Raw genomic sequence first — 19,175 nt, forward strand, 5'->3', positions numbered from 1 at the left:
ATTTTCAACCAGAAAGAAAACAAATTAGTTCAAACGCCTAGCGGAGTTCTCAGCTAAGTCAATAGTTGTGTACTAGACAGTATTATAGTATTGGAATCACTTTTTGTTGTTGTTGTTCTGGACAATATGAAAAACAACATGCCCTCAAAATCAAGTATTGCAATTACTGGTCAACAACTCTGGTGAAACACCTTTGTCTCAAGAAAATAGAAGCTACTAGTGACTTGTAAATTTCAATGGTTCTGTTTTATTAAGATTTATTGATTATGACTCACTTGATTCACACTATCATCTCTATTTAGAGAAAAATCCTTTAGCAGTGTGCACCGACATGACATTACTTTGACATTTCCTATCTCATTTAGAAAACAGTCTTATTACAGTATATTGAATAGATCTCAAGGGAATAAGGCTGAGGCAAAACTGTCAATTCCACCACAAAATTACGAAATTTTATTTATTTTGCTAAAAATGGTGGATGCAGAACTTTTAACTCCCAGAAGACCATATGCAGTATAATTTACCACTTTCCATCTTTCCATAGCTTTGACCTAGCATGCCAAGGCACAATGTGGCAATGTTGAAAGAAATGTCGAGCTAAGTTTTGACTCTAAGCTACCCTCACTGGATAACCAATTTTTCGAAAGATCTGAGGATTCTCACTACCACTTTCTGCCATGTCCAGCGAGTCAAGACATGGTTGGATGGATCCCAAAGATCTTACCCAGATTCTACCAAATGATTTATTACCAGCCTCCAATGTAAGCAAAAATATCAAATTAGGAGTTTCTAATTGGATGGTGGAAATGAAGAAAATACAATGCTGAAAATGATAAAAACAAAACCCATGCTCGTGCAAATTATACTCAGAAAATGTAGGAAGTGAAGCATCAGTAAAGACTGGCTCTAGTGACAGCTGCTCCTGAGTAATGAAGGGTCCACGTCTCTAAACATGAAGTAGGGGAAGAGTTTGCAGAACATTTCTCTAGCCTCCTTCCTGTTTGGTTTCGTTTCAGCATGAACCATGCTTTGACAGTTGATTTTTTTTTTCCTTGAGTGAACTCTTCGGTTCCATGGTAAGAGATACTTCCTTCAAAAACAAACTATTATACATTAAGAGATAATGTCTTTTCCTATTTTTATAGATACTTTGAGGAAGATAAATTTGAGACAACTAGTCCTACTTTGATGGAGGACTTATTATTTCATAAGGCTTTGGGAGGAACATGGTCTCCAAATCAGGCAGAGAGCATGCTGATTATTCACCTAACTGGCGTGGTCACAGTGTGAATTTAGGAAAGGTCACTTACCCTGATACTTTCTCGGCTGAGAGAGACAGAGTACAAGAGAGCAAAAGCTTATTACACTTTTAAAAGAAACATGTATACAGAGTAAAATTCAACCTTCTAATTGTATGATTCTAGAGTTTTGATAAATATGCAAGTATTTAGTTGTATAACCGCCAGAACATTCAAAACTTGGAAAATTTCTGAACATTGAAAATATTTCTTCGTTGTGCACTATATCCCTTCCAACAGCTTTAAGTCTTAGTAGTATCTGATCTTTATTTCCAGTAGTTTTTCATTTCAGAAAATAAGGGCCAGGAACCAGAAAGGTAATCCTCTGTCAGCTAATGCTGGGACCCCATAAGGGCACTGGTTTGCTTCCTGGCTGCTCCACTCCCAATTCAGCTCTCTACCTAAAGCCTGCAAAACAGCAGAGGAAGACCCCTGTCCTTGCATTCCTACACCCCTGTGGGAGACCTGGGAGAAACTTCTGGCTCCTATCATCTCAGCTCTGGCTGTTACAGCCATTTGAGGGGTGAACCAGTGGATGGAAGGCCTCTTTCCAGGCTTTTCCTCCATCTATAATACCTGCCTTTCAAATAAAAATAAACAAGTCTAAAAATAATAATGTATGAGTTACACTATTTTAAGTTTATGTTTTTATTTTGTTGGATATAAATGTTGTCCATTATACATGTAAACCAAAAAAATTTTTTTTTCTAAGGTTTTTCATTCTTGGTAACATTTCCCATACATACCGATTCATTTGTATTGGTAAGGGAAATCAAACCTGAGTATGTCTTGGTAAATGTTTTAGAAAATAAAAAGAATGTAAAGCTTAGCATTATGATGCATTGGGTTAAGCTGCTATCTACAATGCTGGCATCTCATATGGGCATCAATTTGAGTTCTGCCTACTCTCCTTACAATCCTGCTTCTGCTAATGCTCCTGGGAAAGCAATAGAAGCGGGCCTCCAGCATCCATATGGAAGACACCAATGGAGTTCCAGGCTCCTGGCTTCAGTCTGGCACAGTCCTAGGTATTGCAGCCATTTTGCAAGTGGATGGAAGATCTATGTCTCTTACTTTCAGTAACTTTGCCTTTTGAACAAGTAAGTAAGTAAATTTTTAAAAACTATTTATATTTTATTTTTATTGCAAAATCAGATATGCATAGAGGAGGAGAGACAGAGAGGAAGATCCTACGTCTGATAATTCACTCCCCAAGTGAGCGCAAAGGCTGGTGCTGTGCCAATCCAAAGTCAGGAGACAGGAACTTCCTGCAAGTCTCCTGACGAGGTCTCCAAGCCTTTGGGCCATCCTCGACTGCTTTCCCAGGCCACAGGCAGGGAGCTGGATGGGAAGTGGAGCTGCTGGGATTAGAACCGTCGCCTATATGGGATCCTGGCACATTCAAGTTGAGGACTTTAGCTGCTAGGCCAAGCTGCCGGGCCCAGTAAGTAACTTAAAAAAAAAAACACAATCTTATATAAGTGGAATCGTACAACAAGCAGTATATTTTATTGTACCATTCTTTTACTTAGCACAGTACTTTTGAGATTCATCCTTCTTGTTACATGTTCATTCCTTTTTATTATTAATTTTATTTCATCATGTGAATGGTCCACAGTTTGTTCATCCATTCACTGTTCAATGGCCATTTAGATAATTTTCCAGTGTCAACTGTTATCAATAAAGCTGCATTAAGTATCTATATACAGGTCTGTAGAGGAACATAAACTTCACTTATCTTGAGTTAACACTTGAAAGAGGGTTGCTCTTAAGCTATAACCTTGTTTTATGAAATTATTATTGTAGATTAGGAAATTTGGACTTCCTCACATTACAATGACACAGTCTAAGTTGGAAGTTACTGAGTACAGCTTACCCAGTTGTCTAGTACTACTTGAAGTACTGCCGTACAAGTTTTATTGAAAGGAAACAAAAATAATTTCATTGTAAGGTGTTTGGATACAGGATTGAGATAGTACCCTAAATATTGAAGAATTTTCTTTAGATGCAAAGTTATGTGAAGTCATTGTGTGGAGCAATCTTAGAGATATAAACAGGCATTGTCCTAGGTAAGAATACCAGATATGTTTAAGTTCAAAAACCTAGAGATTTGCTTTATGAAAACAAGGAGGGTTTGTAATAGGAAGATTTGAAGGATACATACTATTAACTATTCATCTCACTCATTCACTCAATGGCTATTGAATGAATGACTATCAATGGCTATTTTATTAAATGGCTACTACAACCTAGGACAGAACATAGCATAGAACTGAGTTTCTTCACTGACATTAGGATTCCAGTTGGGGGAGATTAGAAAAATAAATCAAAGTATGTTCTCAGGGGCTGAGTGCTCCGGAGAAAAGTAAAGCAAGTTTGGGAGGAAATGATTTTCTGGAAATTGTAGCGTCAGGACTCGTCATAAAATGGAAATTAACAGACAGTTGGTTTCATGACCACTTTATGTCTTTAAAACTTACATGGGACCCCAAAGAGCTTTTGTACTTGTGAAGTTATTATTGACACATAGCACTGATATTTTAAGTACTTAATAATGCATTTAAAGTTATAATAATAAGTCCATTCCATTTTATGTGACATAAATCATAAAAGTAACTGCATTTTAAAAATTAGTGGGAGAGTGGTATTGTCCTACCTTTTCCAAGATCTCTGATATCTAACTCCTCGTGTATGCCTCTGCATTCAACCTGCCATTATATGTTGCTGAAGTTCATGAAAAAATCTAAACCATGATCGTTGAAAGAGATAATAGTAGCCATTTCAGTTAATTATGGGTTTTCTTTTTTTGTTGCTACCTACAACAAAACAAGGTTAATGATAGTTTCTTAAAGGGTAGCCATGATGTGGGATGTGAAATCATGTCAATGAATTTTTCATATCCATTGATCTATCTTGTACTTGGCGTTTTGGATAAATTTTTATTAGTTTTCATTTTATTTGGAAAGGAGACAGAGAAAGAGAAAGAGAGAGAGAGAGAGAGAGAGACAGAGACAGAGAGACAGAGAGATTATCTGTCTATTGGCTTACCCTTTGAATGCATGCAACAGGTAGTACTGGGCCAAGACAAAGCTGGGAGCCTAGACATGACTCTGGCCTTCCAATATAGGTGACAGGGAACTAGAAACTTCCACATCCTGGAGTGTACATTAGCAGGAATCCAGAATCAGAGGAAAGCCAAAGCAAGCATCCAGGTACTTTGATATAGGATGCAGGATCTCAGACAGTGTCTTAACCATTGTGCCCATGTGATTTATGACATCATGAGTATGTCTTTTCAACTTTCACACTTAATTTGATCAAAAAGTCATAGAGTTTACTCTCAATACCAACTTCAACAGAAAAGTGTTCATATATTAAGAAGACATCAACCTTCTCCAAAATCTTATTTTTAAATGAATTCATTTATTTTTACTTTTCCTGGTATGTTCCATAGGCACAGGGATTTCCCCTCTCCCATTCTTTTCCCCTATATTATCACAACAGTATAGTCCTTCAGCAACAGTCACAAGTCCAACAATGTGCTATGTAGTGTATCATGATGTTGTCAATATAGACAATGTTAGAAAGTCTAATATTCTATTGTCAAGGTATATGTAAGACTTTCATTGGGAATCCTCTTTTTATTCAATAGTAGGAATGCATAGTGCAATGTATTTTACTGTTAGTCCAAACTAGCATCTTTGTTTTCCGTGCCCTGACATGCCCCCTTTGTTTATTTGAAGCGATTCCACTCAATACCTAGGTCTGAATAGACAGCTTTTGTTAGCTCTTCCTTCATGAATAGTGGCTAAATCACCTGGCCACACAGTTACAGAAATGCTTTTTCTCCAGTAACTCACTGTAGTCTTTTGACATGCAATAGAACTACTTTAATTTCCATTTATTCATACATAATATTAAATGATGTTTACTCAAGAATTAAGAGGTACTAGCATTGCTGTTTTCGCTTCTTCACTAGGATACTCCAGTGATGTTTATTTTCCCATTTATGCATGTTCTGACTTGTCTGCATCATTGTGAATAGAAGGACTACAGATTTTGTGCCTTTCTTAGTTTTGTGCCAGAAGGAGCAGTGTTAATCATCATTGCTTTTGCAGCATCTGTACAAATGTCAAAGCAGTGAAAATCCCTAATAATGTCTTAATATTTAAAAAAAAATCATCCTGACCTTGGAAATGCCCAATGACCCATGGGTCATACTTTAAAAAAACACTGCCAGGAAAACAAACTTCAGGTAACTTTTATATTCATCTGCGAATTGAATTTTGCCTCATTGACACCTCAATTTTCTGAAGAATTAAACTGTCAATAGAATAAACTATGATTTTATCATATTCTGTGCATTCAGCAGAATGTGACGTCTAGCTAATGTCCAAAGCTGGAATATTTTGACAGTTCTAGATTTTATTTCTCTGTCAGGTTTATGAACCTAGATCTATGTCCTAGGGAAACACCATTCATAATCTCAATTTTAAGATTGTATCTGATTGGTTCCTCTTCCATGCATCCTTAACCAGATTCTCCCACACTATGTATGGTTTCAATTTCTCCCAGATTATACACCTTCTCGATATGCAATTCTTGCCCTCTGCATACTGTATCAGCTTTGGGGAGAGAGAGATGAGGAGAGTATATTTCATGTTACTTCATCATGTGTTTTTGCTACCTGTTTGGTTAAAACTAGCATGACCTTGACTAATGTAACTTCAGATGTCTTTGATTTTTCTTTTTTGTATTGGAAAATTAGATATACAGAAAGGAGGAGAGACAGAGAGGAAGATCTCCCATCTGTTGATTCATTCCCCAAGTGGCCCCAACGTCTGGAGGTGCGCTGATTCTAAGCCAAGAGCCAGGAGCATCTTCCAGGTCTCCCACATGGGTGCAGGGTCCCAAGGCTTTTTGCTATCCTTGACTGCTTTCCAGGGCCACAAGTAGGGAGCTGGATGGGAAGCAGGGCCTCTGGGACATGAACTGGTGCTCATATGGGATCCTGGCACAGGCAAGGCAAGGACTTTAGCCTCTAGGCTACCACACTTGGCCTAAAATTTCTCTTATTTTAAACCTTTATTTTGTATGTCTGAAAGCTTCAGTCTGTCTACACCTTTTTTCCACTTTTATTTTTAAAAGAATTACGTAGAGACATGGACTGTGGCACAACAGGTTAAGCGGCCACCTATAAAAACGGAATCCTATATAGGGCAAAAAAAGTTCAGGTACCAGTTACTCCACTTTCAATCCAGCTACCTGACTGGGAAAGCAGCAGAAGTTGGACCAAGTGCTTGGGATATCTGCTTGAAGCTTCTTGCTCCGGGATTCAGACTGGATGTCATTTAAGAAGTGAACCAGCAAATCGAAGATATCTCCATTTTTTCATTTCTCTCTCTGTCTCTCTCTTTCTCCTCTCTCTCTCTGCAACTCTGCTTTCAAATAAAGTTTAAAAAGAAAAGCAAAGAATTATATAGACTGTCCTCAGTGGCATTCCTTTTCTGTGCTGCTTGCTCTCTGTGCAATCTGATGTTGCCTTATGTTGGTGATAAAGAACTTGGCAGGGATTTCAAAGATTCATGCTGGAATCTTGGTTTGGCAATGAATTAATGCATGAACCACTAATGCATGACATCATGTCGGTATCCTATTTTCACATTGGTAGAGTAGATAGATTGAGCTTGAACTCCTTTCTACCCACTGTGCTTTCTTAAAGTGAATTGCCTGCTCTTGCACTACAGTAAACCAAATATGGGGTGCAAGTGGGCACGAATAAGAGAGTTTCACTGTTACGTGGGCATTTGGTCTAGCAGTTCGGATGTCCATGTCCCTTATTAGACCTTGGGCTTGATTCCCAGCTACAACTTCCAGCTCTAGTTTCCTGCTGACTTAAACCACAGAAGGCAGTGGTGATGGCATAGGTGGTTGGGTTTCTGTCCCATGTAGATCTGGACTGCATTTCCAGCTTTCAGGTTTGGCCCTGGCTACTGCAGGCATTTGGCAACTATACTAGTAGAAAAAAAGTTTGCTCTTTATTTCCCTGTTCCCATAATACATACATACATAAAAATAAGTGAATTTTATAAAATGCAGTTTCTCTCAGTTTTCAAGTAGATTTATAAGTAACCTCCACTCACAGGGAGCATGCATTTCCTTGGAAATGCTAGTAAATGATCTGCTTTTAATTAACATGAATAATTGTGTAATAGTAAATTATAAGTCTTGATGAGTTTACAATTTCACCCCCAGGTGATAACTCAGGTGGAAGATGATAAGTGTCTTCTAAAGGTCTTTGCATTAATCCCTTCTGAGATTTTATATACATATATATGTATATATAAATGTAATATATATATTAAGGTTAAAGGAGTGACTTCAAAAATGTAACTTAAAACAAGGTCCATTTAATTTCTCTGTGAGTTGTGTGAACCTGGCTTTGACTTCACATCTCGGCGATTCTAACATGAACTCTTCAATGTCGGCTATCTGTGAGGATCCTCTTCTTCTCTTCTGGCTCAATAACTATCAATTTACTTTATTCTAAGTGCCCCCCCAACTCATTTTAGGTGAAGATGGAAGCCGAGTACCATCTTTGCATGTTTTTTCCTATGATAGGTATGGGACTCCACTACTGAGATGCTGCCCCACTTGCTTGTTACTGGGCAACCCTCACTAAACTCCTTTGATCTCTGCTGCCTCCATTTGGCAGTACTCATCTTGACTTTGTCATCCTATTTTAGGCCCAGGACTGTGTGTGCCTGAGTAGTCAGTTGAATTGATCTTGGCACCCAGAAATACAGAATCTTTGGCTTTAGTTGTTGCTTTGCATGATAGGGCAAGGTTGCAGCAGTAATTATATAAAGAAAGTAAGAATGGTCAGTATATTACTGTATTAGAAATTCATATCTACAATGTTGTGAAAGGCACATTAACTTCAAGCCAAACTGACTTGGGTCAATATTCAGGTCTATAACTGAGTAACGGTGGTGAATGTGAGCATTTGATTTAATCTACCTGGCCATCAGTTTGCTTATTTATAAAACATAGATAATTGCTGGTTTCAAAGACAAGACATAAGGCAATTAGTGTTTAGTGCATGGGAATTTCTGGTTACTAATATTCATCATTATATTTTTTTCTAGAAAAGTATATTTATTTTTGATAATATACATTAAATGCCATTAGAAATGCCCTAACTATATGGGAACTAACATGAAATCACAGAACTGTAACTCCCCCAGCTGCACAGTCTTGGCCTTTCTGAATAGCACACTGCAGAATGCGGAATTCTTTTTTTTTAATTGCAAAGTCAGATATACAGAGAGGAGGAGAGATAGAGAGGAAGATCTTCCGTCTGATGATTCACTCCCCAAGTGAGTGCAGTGGCCGGTTCTGCGCCGATTCAGTCAGGAACCAGGAACCTCTTCCGGGTCTCCCACGCGGGTGCAGGGTCCCAAAGCCTTGGGCTATCCTCGACTGCTTTCCCAGGCCACAAGTAGGGAGCTGGATGGGAAGTGGAGCTGCTGGGATTAGAACCGGCACCCATATGGGATCCCGGCGCGTTCAAGGTGAGGACTTCAGCTGCTAAGCCACACTGCCGGGCCCTGCAGAATGCTTTTTGAATGTTCACCGCCAGGCTGTGCCAAGTGAGACATGTGAAGAAGTAAACTCTGAGTTGGTAGTGCTCCACAGTGTCTTGAAGCTGACAACTGATAGGTAGGACATGTTAGTTACCAAGTAGTTACCAACTGGTTGTCCCCTTGGAAAGACACAAGGTGGCCAGCTCCATGGCATAGCATGTCCTGTGGTGCCAGCATCCCAATTGAATTGCATGCCAGTTCAAGTCCTGACTGCTCCACTTCTAAGTCAGCTCCTTGGTTTTGTTTTTTTTTTAAAGATTTATTCATTTTATTACAGCCAGATATACACAGAGGAGGAGAGACAGAGAGGAAGATCTTCCATCCGATGATTCACTCCCCAAGTGAGCCGCAACGGGCCGGTGCGCGCCAATCCGAAGCCGGGAACCTGGAACCTCTTCCGGGTCTCCCACGCGGGTGCAGTGTCCCAAAGCATTGGGCCGTCCTCAACTGCTTTCCCAGGCCACAAGCAGGGAGCTGGATGAGAAGTGGAGCTGCCGGTATTAGAATCGGTGCCCATATGGAATCCCGGGGCTTTCAAGGCGAGGACTTTTAGCCGCTAGGCCACGCCGCCGGGCCCAAGTCAGCTCCTTGTTGATGGCCCAACAAAGCAGTAGAGGAAGGTTTTAGTCCTTGGGTGCCTGCACTCATGTAAGAAACCAGCAAGAAGCTCCTGGCTTCTGGCTTCAGGCTTCAGACCTGCCCAGCTTCAGCTGCTGCATCTGTTTTGGGAGTGAACCATCAGACCATCAGATGAAAGATCTCTTCCTCTCCTTCTCTGTCTATAACTCTGCCTTTCAAAAATAAAATAAAATCTTAGAATAATAAAGGAAGAATCAAAAAGAAATTCTTCCACTGAATACCTGGGGTGTTAAGTAGGACAGTGAGGGGCTATGAGCTCAGTGGTAGACCAGGATCAGAAGATCCCCTGGCAGATCAGACGGCTTGAACACCATTCAAAGTCATGGCTGGCTTTAAAGTAGTGGCAACAAAAAGACCTCTGATTTGTAATCTTAGGTGCACTATAGATAGAAGAAAAAGGGCAGTCATCATACACCAAGAGAATGAATAAGCAGCTCCTTGAAGTTAACCGCATAAGTACTGTGCCTACATACAGCAAGATTTCACAAACCACAGTATTTCAGTTTTTCTTCTCACATTTGTCTTTCAGAGTCACTGTCCTGGCCATTTGAAAAACCTTCCTTATCAGGACTGTCACTGTAGGGTAGCACATTGAGCCTCTGCCTGAGGTCCTGTATCCCATATGTTGCTGGTTTGAGTCTCAGTTATTCCACTTCCAAACCAGCTCCCAACTGGTGACCTGGGGACCCAGTGGGGGATGGCCTAAGTACTTGATGTCCTATACCCATTTGGGAAACCCAGAAGAAGCTCCTCGCTTCTGACTTCCAATTGCCTCAGGTCTGGCCATTGCAGCGATTGGGAAGTGAACCAGCAGATAGAAGATAGGTCTCTGTCTCTGTCTCTCTCTCTCTCTATGTGTATATGTGTGTGTGTGTGTGTGTGTGTGTGTGTGTGTGTGTGTGTGTGTGTGTTTATATATATACACACATATGTATTTTTCTAACTCTACATTTAAAATAAAATAAAAACATTTCTAAAAAAAAACCCTTCAAATCAAACACCCATAAAACTTCCCTTTGGTCTTCACTGCACACTCCACATGCCCTAAAACACCAGTCCTCCTTGCCATCTTTCTGTCCTCTTTGGGTTTTCCTAGCTCCTGCTTATTTTGACCACCTCTTGCCTGGTGCGTTGGTCATTCTGAAGATCTTTCTTGCTGCCAAGCAGGATGATGGGCACACTTATGCAGAAATGTCTGTCTTCTGGGACATGTTTTTCTGGGGTGTTTTCCAACCTGTTAGGGTTGTCAAGGGAGAAGCAAATCAGGACCACATCCGTGTCTAGATAACAGAGAGGTCTCAGGCGATTGTAATTCTCTTGCTCATCTGTTGCCCACAAAACCAGCTGGACCTGCTTTCCGGCTACTTAGGTGTCTGTTGCATAGTTCTCAAACACCCCAGAGATGGACACTTGTGAGAAGCCAGTCAGCAAGCACATCTTGCCACAGATGCCGGCGCTAACAATCACCATTTTTTTTCTGGATGACAGACATAGCTTTCAAATATTCTGCGAAGTGAGCAAGTGCATGCGGCACAAACTGTAGAAAGTCTGTTGAACGTTTCAGATAGAAAAGCAAGGCTTGACTGATGCCTCTGAGTGTGGTGTCTTTGCTGGTAGCAGACTGAGTAGGGACTTAATGAGGGAACTAGGGGGAAGGCGGCTAGTAGTGGGTGAGGAGCACCAATTCAGGATGTTTCTCTTTTATCATTTTGAAAGCTGGGATAATTTATTTGCATGATAATGTGTTAATGATCAAATGACATACCTAAAATTCATGTAAACATATTGGTTCTCCTTCACTGAAAGAAGTGAAACAGTAAATGGTTTGTAAATTTATTTTAGCAATAGCAGAGAAATAAAAGATAATTCTACTCTGTGGAACATCCTCATCTCTCTGTTTCTCCACTCACCTGGATGAGTGAAGGCGAGGCTCCCCCTGGTAGGAATCTACATGTGTATTTCTCAAGAGCCCTCACACTGCCACTCGGTATCACCAATTGGCTTTTGGGTTTGGTTCTCAGAATTTGGACCATGGCTGCAAGGAAATCAATCTGTACAGCTCCCAATTAAATGCTGTTAATCTCATTTATTTTTCCTGCCCCAAGTCCTCTTCTCTTAAATGACTCCAGTTACTACCTTTTAAAGCTAGCCTGTGAATACTAGGGGATTTATCAGGCATTACAGTCAGTAAAGAGGAAAGGAGATTTTAACTTCATTCCAATGTAACCTTCATCTTCCGCTGTTCACATTAGAGAAGTGCTTTTAATCAAATGGTCAAATTTGTGATCTCATTTGTTATAGCTCACACTCTCTTTGCAGATGTGATGCTTGCTTTCCAGCAGCTGAAGGGAAGCTATTGGATTAACTCCAGTTTGTGATTGATTGGTTCTGGGTTCAGCCAGCCTGCAAGACAGATGTAGTGGTGGGAACTATAGAGTGTGTATCTTGGCCAAAGACAAAGTCATTCTCTTCTGGAGAGCAAGATATTGTCAAGACATGCAGCAATAGCTCATCATTCCAGAAACATTAGCTCCTTTCACTGTGGGAATATATATATGCTTTCATCTAAACTCAGGAGCTTCACTACCACTCTACACTGTCCACAATCAATTGTCTGCTTGTGGATTTCACATTTTGAGGCTTATCATTTCCTATCATCAGGCAAAGCTTCTGGCCTTATCATTTTGTTACCAGAGTATGTCTATTAAAATATGAACCAATATCACAATAACTCAAATTATCTTGGAGGGCAAAAAATACCAGTAACATATCCTCAAATGAAACAGAATTGATCTTTTTTTTTTCAGACTTTCCTCTATTGCTTAGAGTTAACAAGATTTTGAGGAAAGTAGATTGAAGTTGGTTAATTCTAAATTGAGATGGCCTTTTCTGTTGTCCATGTGGTTCAGTTCTCAGCAGCTGTTCCCTGAGGTATCACATTTGACATCCTGACTGGGCAGTGTAGAAACAGGACTTGAACTTAGGCCTTCTGACATTGATCCATTTCTCAAAGTTGCCTTCATCATTCATATTTTGTTTACTTTAATTTTTTATGATGCAATTCCATTGGCTCAGAAAATTCCCCACCTGCCCTCCCCATTTCCCATCTCCTCCATTGTTTTCCACTATATTATTACAATACTATAGTTGTTCAGCAATAGTCACACATCCATCACTCTTCTATTTAAGTGTACCATAACACTGTAAGTATGACAATAACAAAAGGTCCAGTGCCCTATTGTCGACTTATATTTTACAATTTTATTGGGAGTCCTTCTTTTATTCAGAAGTAGAGTCGCACTCTGTAGCGTGTCTTCACCTCCTAATATGTTAGTCTCCATTATACAGTTCTGCTAGGTGATTATATGCATATACATGTTTGCCCAAGTATCTATGTGTTTTGCTTTTTGCATGGATGTTGCTTATATCAGAGATAACATATGATATTTGTCTGGTTTGGATTAGCTTATTTCACTCATATTTTTAAATACATTGCTTAGCAACATAGAGGTGTGATTTTAGAGTTTGTGTCTAGTCTTACTTAAACCAGTGGTTCAGTGTCAACTTCATATACTTGTTTAAATCATTAGTTAGTTCATTATTAAAGTCTTAATGGAATTGATTCAGAACAACAAATGAGAACAATATGAGCATAGTGATTTGCAAATATGCAGCTAGCCAGATGTGTGTAGAGTATTACACACAGTGACTCCGGATCAGTTCTGGTCTAGCTCCAGTTTTCAAATCATAATGAAAGTGATATGAACTCTAACAAATTGCATGGGAACTAGAATTATGATAAACATTAACATATCAGGGTCAGTGATGAACACACCTGGGAAATAAAAATAATCAGAAGGCGGTTTACCCAAAAAGCAGGTATAGACTTCTGAAATCACTTATTTCAGACTAGATGCCCTCAAACTGAAATGTAAAGCAATTTGACCAAAATTATTGGCATCAAAATGGGTTGTGCAAAATAAGAAATTGTTGAAATAATAAATTGATCAAAATAGTTCACTTTACTCTTTAAACATATATTAAAATGCTTTTGGTTTAGAACTGTAACACATTTTTCAGCTTTCATGTCACATAAACTAAGGAGATATATTTTGAAAATTATGACATGGAAGCAAATGTGAAGAAAACCAAGCCTTTTTTTCCTGCTGGATGATATTGAAACTTAGAGAACATCTACAGGGCTAAGGCATACTATGAGTATATACATACTATTCCCTTCTGACTACTTTTCCTGGGCTAGGGGAGGGGGCTGGAATCATATCTCCTGTCTTCCAAAAAAGTTGGGTAGAATAAAAAAATAATACATTCACTTCAGAACATAAGCTATTATGAACAATGGCTGAAACCCCAGAAAAATCAAAATACACTAGCGCAATAAAATAAGCACTGTACACACTTGGTGATCCAGTCTTTGTGGCTTATTGCTACTTCCTAGTAACATGTAGGCACTAAGCTGAAACAATTATCACAATTCTGTTTGCAGTGAAAGTGCTTTTCACTTCTGCTTCCTTGTTTTGATACCACAAGAGCACATGCTGTTGATTTTCCAGCAATTTATTTTGCTTGTGCTTATATTTTCTCTTTTGTTCATCAGCTTTCCAGGTAGGTGGGCTAAGTCTTCTATGTTGCATGGTTGCAAATATGAACCTGCAGCTCAGTCATGACAAATTCATTTCACCATCTCCTTAGTAATTTAAAACTGAACCAGATAGAAAACTGGGGGCAGGGGACATGATAACAAATAACTCTGCACTATCGACAAGGAGCTGACCCAGTTAATGTAGAATATCTGTCCTTTGTAAATCCTGTTTCAAATAATCATACCTCCCCAGACAGAGACTCATACACCTGCAATCCCTGACACCTGCCTTGTGAAGAAGTCAAGCAGACAGGCTGTCACTCTGATTGGATTATTTCCCAGCCCCAAATGGCTCAATATACAGTTATCGATAAACACGAAAGGATCAACACTTCCGGAAGGGATGACTCCAAGTCAGTGTCTCTTTAGTCCCTCACTGTGGGTAATTTCCTAGTAAACCATCTGGCTTCTCTGGCTGGGAATGTGTTTGCAGAGAGTATCCCACATGGCACCCAGGCCAACTGGAGCCCTTGGACACTTGTGTGAACAACAAGAAGTTTCTCTTATTCTTGTGCCATGCTTGAAAAGTGTTACCATTATATGTGGGTGCCAGATGAAAAGAAGGTTGGAAGTATTTGTCAAATAATATGCTTTTGAAGGCTGGTGAAGTGTCTGTCATACCACGCACCAAATAACAGCAAATACCTCCCCTGTTACCTGACAAATCATCTAGTTTAAGATACTTCTTAGTTTTGTTTTTCAGTATATACCACTGGAAATAAATAGCCCAAGTGGGGAAAGTTTGTACTACTAGGTCGACCTGGGCTTTTCCCTTACAGCTAAAATAGCCATGGAAGTTTCCTAGCCTGGCTTTGGAAAGAGTATGGTCCTATACCCAGTTTACCATCAAAATATGATTTGAATAGCTCAAGATTTAACTTCAAAAATAAGACTTTGGGGACAGCACATAACCATAGACTATGCCTGCTTGCAGCTTGGGAAAGCAGCAGAGGATGGATCAAATGTTTGGTCACTGCACTTGTGTAGAGACCTGAACGAAGCTTCTGGCTCTTGGCTTTCAGCTGGCCCAGCTCTGGCCTTTGGGAAGTGAAGAAGATGAAAGAACTCTGTCTCTATCTCTGACTCGCCTGGTCTCTTGCTGTAATTTGACTTTTGAGTACATAACTAAATAAAGATGACTTCACTGGCATTCTTAAATGTCCCAAGCTGAAAAATATTCAGACACCATTAGTTTGAGTTTCAACATCTGTAACAGAGCCCAAGCCTTTTGTTCTGCCTTGGAGGAGCTAGAACTGCCGTAGACAGTAAAAAGAGGAAGTGTTGAATGATGACATATTTGGACTTGTGTGCAATCTTAGTGTAACATATTCCAAAAGTATTTTTGGTTACCTAAAACATTGATACATTGGCTTTCCTGGTTCTGATCTCTTTTCCCTTTCAGCTACTACCAAATTTGCCCTTTTGATGCAATATCACTGTTGCCACATTACTCAGTACATTGCAACTATTCCTGGCAAAATATGAGATCACACACTTCAAGCTCTGCATCCTGAAGTCCAAGACCCCTCATTATGTAGCTGCCAATCCACATTCACCTGTTCAGCACAACTCCCCAAAAATGGCCAAAGCCCTTTTCTTCTTCATTCTCAACTCACAGTGTCTGTAACTGACAGCACCAAATCTTAAAACTGGATGCACACACCTGAATTTCTATGTTCATTACAGTTGTGTTTTTCTTTTCTTTTTTTGTAATCTAGTCTTTAAACGTTCTTCAAGATCCTATCCAAACCATTTCTCTTGAATATATGGCTTCATTGCACAATTGCAGTGACCAAAATATATGGTTTTCATGCTCTGTTTCTGCTTGCAACAAACTTTACCTTCCAGGAATTCCTTTAATTTTAGGTTTTGTCTTCTACTTAAAAAATAATTTTGCTTTATTATTTATTTGAAGGACAGAACTAGGGAGAGACAGAGAGGTCTTCTATTCACTGATTCACTCCCCAAATGGCCAAAACAGCTGGGACTAGGCTAGGCTGAAGCCACAAACTTCTTTAAGATCTCCCACATGGATGTAAGGGACCCAGGCACTCATGCCATTCTCGACTGCTTTCCCTGGCACATCTCAAGGGTTGCTGAGTTCAAAGTAGAAAACCTGGAACTTGAGCTGGCATTCATATGGGATACCAGCATCATAGATGCCAGCTTCACCTGGTTCATTGTAATACCAGTTTCTTGCTTTCTGCTGTTTTGATACTTATTTTATTTATTATTATTATTATTGTTATTATCATTGGAAAGGCAGATTTACCGAGAGAAGGAGATACAGAGAGAAAGATTTTCCATCCACTGGCTCACTCCGCAAATGGCTGAAACAGCTGGAGCTGAGCGGATCTGAAGCTGGGAGCTTTTTCCAGGTCTGCCATGTGGATACAGGGTCCCCAGGTTTTGGGCCATCCCATACTGCTTTTCCAGGCCAGAAACAAGGATTTGGACAGAAAGTGCAGCAGCCAGCACATGAATTAAGGATGCCAGTGTGTGCAAGGTAGGATTTATCCAATAACCTATTGCACAGAGCCCTTTTTTGGTAATTGTTACAGACTCAGAGAATGTTCTGGAATACTGAGTTTTTCAAACATATGTCCTGGTTGAATAATAATTCCTATGTCCTGTTTCTTCCACAAGTTATTTTGTGTTCTTCCTTTGTTTTCCTGAACAAAAACATAACTTAAACTTGGAGAAAATAAGCTCAGATAGTGGTGAAGTTTTGCAAAAATTGTAATGCATCAGAAGCTGCTGTAGAGGGGGCCATTAAGAGATGTGTAGAAAAGTTAGGACAGCAAAATGAGCTTCTTAGGCTGGCTTCTCCTCAATACTCATGAATGCACATTGGTTCCCAAAAAGTGAGACTGTAAGAAACAAAGCACACAAGGAAATGCTACTTCATAGCACAGTGTTAACAGTCAAGGCAACAAGCTATGGACATAGTTTTAATTTCTGTTTAGTGCAATGACTATTCACACCAGTGGAAGGTACAGAGTGCATTCCACTTAAGAAATGCAGAATCAACACGGCCAAACTCAAGAATGTGAAAGAATCCAACAGAAGGGCTGGTTTTGTGAGAGTGCAATTGATGCAGTGAGCAGGGAAGGGACTCACATTTGGTTTAATGTTCTGCTGGTCACCTTAAAATTCATAATAAAATTTTGAAACAAGTGTGTTTTAATCTTGCACCAAACCTCACAAACTGTGATGACAAATACTTGTGCAAGAACAAATTGCTCACGTAGAGGCTTTAGAGACATCTCAGAGGCAATGTGGGACATAAATAGGCGCTACTGGGAATATAAGGGCATCACACAATATCCAAGGAATCTGCATTTCTAAGCACATTCTAAGTATTCATTAAAATCTAAGGAAGCAAAGGGTAGAGATGAGACTTGGTTTCTTACAGTTTTGCAGACAGATGATGAATAAAGAATGATTCACTGTGTTATTACTACTGTGAACTCACTGTAATTCCTTGTCACTGGTCACTTGAGGAGAAACAAGATTATCAGAAAAGGAGAAAAGCCAGAGCCTTCAAAGGTACAATAACAAAACATTTACTCTCTCAGGTATTTAAGGGGGCAATTTGCAAGGGTTTATATCAGATTTGTAATCTCCCATATACATTTTAAAGATGTATAAAAGTACATTTTTGGCTTATGCATTTAAAGTAGAAAAGAATTTCTAGTACTCATGCAGGAACATACTAAGGTATTGTGTTTTGACGTCTGATACATTCATGGAAATACAGAGGAGTCATCACAAAAAACTCCTTCAGGAAAGCAGTGCATGTCTGTTGTTGCCTGGAAGAGAATACGGTACACAATAGGTTCTCAGTAGACATTTGCCACATGAGTAGATGGATCTGGTAATAGATAAGCACAATTCCAGAACAGAGGGAGGCTAGAACCCAGGAATTTGGCAGGAGAAAGAAAGGGCACAAGAGAAAACAAATGAACCAGCAAGCCAAAACCCTCTCTTTTGTCATCAAAACAACAAAGAGATGAAGGAGATACGGAAAAAAGAAAAGGCACAAGTCAGTATCACGGTGCCACTGAACAGATTACTATTCATGGCCCAAACTTACTATGAAGCTTATAAAAGTACTTTACCTATATTAAGCTATATTTGCAACCAAATACAAAGTAGAAGGACATTATTCATGATTTGTGGAATCAGGAAATTATGGTCCAGAAGAGTGAATTGATTTGACACAAATTCTACAGTTGTTAATGAGACCACAGACATTACCTGGAACTTTGCAACCAGGGTTGGAGAGGAACTGGCCTCTCTTGGCCAGGCTCAGAGCACAGCCAGGGCATTCCCCAACTCCGGAGGGAGCTATAATTTAGAATATTTGTATTCTTAGACCAGGTGAATTCGAACCCAGGTCTGTTCATCTTGGGCTGTCATTAGCCAAGGTCTTTTTCAGGTTGCCTCTTTCTGATCTGCCTACTGGATGGAGGGGAAGGAGATGGACTGGAAGTCACTGTCGCTCTTTTGACCTCGTGCTGGAAAATCTTGCTCTACTGATCCTTCTCCCCTTGCTAGCCCCAAAGACCATTAAAATGCTGGAGCCTTTTATTCAGGGCTCCCACTTTTGTGCAAATTCCCCTGACCCTTGACTGACTTACCTGTCATTCCTTAGAAGGGAGGAGGAGACCAGACAGGAGCAGGCGTTGACTCCTCTTTCACAGCAAGTGATTAAAATCATTTTCATTTGGGCTTATATTTAATCAACTGCTCCAACGCTTGGCAGCTTTGCTCTCTCTGCAGCTCAGCAGAGCTCCTGACAGAGGTCTGTTTCATTTTGTTTTCTTGTTCCTCACATCTAATGAATGTCACACTAGATGAAACAAATGTGCTATAAATGCCAGAGGGAGGGCTCTGGTGAGCTGGCTCACTCCTTTCAGAAGGAACGAC

General features: G+C 39.8%; 1 pseudogene; it reads right to left on the minus strand.

The window, feature by feature from the left end:
• Positions 1–10,571: 10,571 nt before the first annotated feature.
• Positions 10,572–18,972, minus strand: LOC101527722 (transforming protein RhoA-like; annotated as a pseudogene).
• Between the last annotated feature and the right edge of the window lie 203 nt (positions 18,973–19,175).

The sequence above is a fragment of the Ochotona princeps genome, chromosome 10 (genome assembly GCF_030435755.1).
Source record: "Ochotona princeps isolate mOchPri1 chromosome 10, mOchPri1.hap1, whole genome shotgun sequence".
Lineage (NCBI taxonomy): Eukaryota > Metazoa > Chordata > Mammalia > Lagomorpha > Ochotonidae > Ochotona > Ochotona princeps.